The following is a 4265-nucleotide window of genomic DNA, read 5'->3' on the forward strand; positions in this document are numbered from 1 at the left end:
TAGCTAAGATTACAGGCATGTGCCACCACACCCTGGCTAATTTTGTATTTTTAGTAGAGATGGGGTTTCTCCATGTTGGTCAGGCTGGTCTCAAACACCCGACCTCAGGTGATCCACCCACCTCTGCCTCCCAAAGTACTGGGATTACAGGCATGAGCCACTGCGCCCGGCTGATGAATGATCTTTTTCTTTTATTTTCTCTTCTTTTCTTTTTGAGATGGAGTCTTACTCTGTCACCCAGGTTGGAGTGCAGTGGCCCAATCTCTGCTCACTGCAACCTCCGCCTCCCAGGTTCAAGCAGTTTTCCTACCTCAGCCTCCTGAGTAGCTGGGATTACAGGCGCCTGCCACCACACCCAGCTATTTTTTGCATTTTTAGTAGAGACAGGGTTTCACCAAGTTGGCCAGGCTGGTCTTGAACTCCTGAACTCTGGCGATCCACCCGCCTCAGCCTCCCAAAGTGCTGAGATTACAGGTGTGAGCCACTGAGCCTGGCCCTGAACGATCTTTCTAACGTATCATTGAATACAGTTTGCTAGTATTTTGTTGAGGATTTCTGCATGAATATTCATCAGAGATATTGGCCTGTAGTCTGTGTGTTCCTTTCTTTCTTTTTTTTGTGTTTTGAGAGTCTCACTCTATCACCCAGGTTGGAGTCCACTGGCATGATCTTGGCTCACTGTAACCTCTGCCTCCTGGGATCAAGGATTCTCCTGCCTCAGGAGAATATGGAACACTTCACAAATTTGTGTGTCATCCTTGCATAAGGGCCATGCTAATCTTCCCTGTAATGTTCCAAATTTTAGTGTACGTGCTACTGAAGTAAGCACCCAAATTTGATTTTAAAAATTCACATCTAACCTGATAACAAATCCCAAATAGAATAAAGACAAGATTGTCATCTAGACACAGTACAACTAAACTCTTGAAAGGCAGAAAAACTTAAGAATAACCAGAGGAAAATGACTTATTACATACATGGGAACACCAATGTGATTGATGGCTGGCATCTCATCTGAAACAATGGCAGCCAGAAGGCAGGGGGATGGCATAGTCAGAGTGCTAAAAGGAAAGAAAAAATACCCCACTGCAAATCCAAGAATTTATATCCAGAAAAAACTACCTTTCAAAAATAAAGGCAATAAAGACATTCCTAAATAAAAAAGGTTAAGAGAATTTATTGTTAGCAGAACCAACTGTCAATAAATACTAAAGGAATCCTTCAGGTTGAAAGAACAGGACACTAGACATAACTTGAATCCACAGAAGACATATAAAGCACTAGAAATGATATATATACTAATGTAAGAAACTTTACAAATATATATTTATATATATATTATATATATTCTCTTAATCTCTTTGAAATGAGGATAAAACAGTAATTTGAACACATACAAGGAGAAGGAAATGAAGCTATTATGCTGGAGCAAAGTTTGTATATTTTATTAGAATTAGGTTGTATTGGGCCAGGTGTGGTGGCCCACACCTGTAATCCCAGCACTTTGGGAGGCCAAGGTAGGCAGATCACGAAGTCAGGAGATCGAGACCATCCTAGCTAACATGGTGAAAACCTGTCTCTACTAAAAATACAAAAAATTAGCCATGTGTGGTGGCATGCGCCTGTAGTCCCAATTACTTGGAAGGCTGAGACAGGAAGATCACTTGAACTCGGGAGGTGGAAGTTGCAGTGAGCCGGGATGATGCCATTGCATTACAGCCTGTGTGACAGAGCAAGACTCTGTCTCAAAAAAAATAATAAAAAAAAAAAAAGGAAAAAGAAATAGAATTAGGTTGTATTAATCTGAAGTAGATTGCAATAAGTTAAGATTCATGTTGTAATCTCTAGAGCAGCCACTAAGAAGATAACAAAAAAAATTGAAATAGTTAACAGAGGAATTAAAATGATACATGACAAAGCATTTATTTAGTTCAACAGAAGGCTGTCAAGGAAAACCAGAGGAATGAAAAAATAAACATACACAGAACAAATACAGTGGCAAATGTAAAACTAGCCATATCAGTAATTCACTTTAACTAGGAATGATCCAAATTCCTAATAAAGAAGTAGAGACTGTCAAGCTAGATTTTTTTTAAAAAGCAAAACAATGTCTTAAATATAAAACAAGGTACACAACTGCCAAAAGAAATTCATGAATGGGGTTTAATCAAAATGAAAAACATTTGTGTTTCAGAGGACACCATTAGGAAAATGAAAAGACAAGCCACAGACTGAGATAAAATGTTCACGAATCATATATCCGATAAAGGACTTGTTTACAAAATATATGAAGAACTCTATTCAATAATAAGACAACAAATGGAAAACAATTTGAATGCACAGTCAAGAAAGAAAAATAGATAAATGGCAAAAAACATATAAAAAGATGTTCAACATCTTAATCATTATCAAAATTCAAATTAAAACACATCCCTAGAATGGCTACAATCAAAAAGTCAGACAATGCTAAATGTTAGCAATATGTGGAGAAACTAAAGTATCATACACTGCTGATGGGAATGTAGAATGGTAAATCCTCTTGGGAACATAGTTTGGGAGTTTCTTAAAAAGTTGAAAATAATTTACTATATCACCCAGCAATTCTACTCATAGGAATATACTCAAAAGGAATGAAAACATATGTCCACACAAAATCATATACACATAACAGCATTATTCATAACAGCCCCAAACAGGAAAAATTCAAATGTCCATCTGGGTAAATGGATAAGTGAAATGTGGTATATCCATGCAATGGAATACTATTGACAAACTAAAAGGAGCCTATACATGCTACAACAGGAATAATCCTCACACACATTTTGCTAAGTGAAAGAAACCAGATGCAAAAGATCAGATGTTGTACAATTCTATTCATATGAAGTGTTCAGAAAAGACACATTTAGTAGAGAACAGTGGTTGCCTAGGTCTGGGGAAGAAAATACTAAGTGCATATAGAAATGGGGGAACTTGTGGGGGTAATGAATTGATTTTATGGTATGTAAATTGTATTTCAATAAGGCTGTTTGTAAAAATATTAAATCATAAAATATTGAATTTTTTTGAGATGGAGTTTCATTCTTGTTGCCCAGGCTGGAGTGCAATGGCACAATCTACCTAATTGTTTAATGAAACTTTTAAAATAATTCAATATCTTGAATATTTTGAATATTGAATTATTCGGCAATTCAGGTAAATGCTTCCAGTGTTTGGATTTCTGAACTTCTTTACTCTATGCTTAGATATAAGAGACAGTTTGCAAAATGAGCATTTGTAATACATTTCTTAATTTTACTTTGGACCTATAGTTTATACATACTCAGAGCCATACCATGAAGCCATTTTCCCAATCATTCATCTTTGTGGTATATTATTGGTCCAAAAATCTCCTGATGAATAAGCACATTCCTTTAGGAACATGCCCTGTTATTTGCCCACAAACTCATATTTTTATAGGGTTACTTTTGGGAAGTATTTTAAAAATGTATTAATATATAGCCTTCCTTCATAGTATATTGTTAGACTATAAATACATTCTTCCTTATAATCTGCATGCTATATCACATGCTCTCATCCAACAGTGTTTGGCAGGTAGCAGTGTATGATTTCCTGATAAGTGTTGCTGCTGTGTGTATCATACAGTAAAAGCTTTCGTCCCACGAGTATTCTCCCATGTTATTTTGAGTTGAATGTGTTCAGCAAGCTATGTTTATTCATCCACAGTCTCTCTTTCTACCATTGTTTATTATTGGGAAGAGTTGTGACTCATAATGGTATCAGAGGCACACAAGTGATAGTATGGGGCTTACTCCAGAGAATCAGTGAGAGAGCCTCCAGTTAGATGTAGATGCAAGACTTGCATTTAGTTAAGAATGGTTGATGTGCTTGCAGGGAAATTCTTGAGGAAATGCAGTCAAAGTCGGCAGACGCTTGGGGACAGGTAGGAGTCATTTGACCTTATAATGAACAAACCTTGCCCACTGGGATGAGTGATCAACAGTTAAATGATGGATTTCTGGGAAAAAAACTCTAGCTCAAGAAAGTTATATCTTCAAGGACTGAAGAAAATGGAAGTCACTGCATGATTCAGGAACATCTCTCTATGGGGATTTTCTATAACTCTTCCATATAGCACATTTAGGTAGCACATTCTCTGTGTCTGACAAAGCCTTCCAACTGTCACCCCTGTGGAATGGCTGAGGGTGGGGAAGCATGCTTATATTTTACAAAGATGAACACCCAATCTTTCTGTCTTCAGGGACACT

The 4265-nt window shown here is 37.1% G+C and overlaps 1 non-coding gene across 1 annotated transcript; it reads right to left on the bottom strand.

Moving 5' to 3' along the window:
* Positions 1–721: 721 nt before the first annotated feature.
* LOC135268924 (U6 spliceosomal RNA) lies at positions 722–829 on the bottom strand. Its single transcript, XR_010337264.1, has one exon. It is a non-coding gene; the product is annotated as a U6 spliceosomal RNA (small nuclear RNA).
* Positions 830–4265: the final 3436 nt, after the last annotated feature.

The sequence above is a fragment of the Aotus nancymaae genome, unplaced genomic scaffold (assembly GCF_030222135.1).
Source record: "Aotus nancymaae isolate 86718 unplaced genomic scaffold, 86718_ANA_hifiasm-v0.15.2.pri h1tg000046l, whole genome shotgun sequence".
NCBI classification, from domain to species: domain Eukaryota; kingdom Metazoa; phylum Chordata; class Mammalia; order Primates; family Aotidae; genus Aotus; species Aotus nancymaae.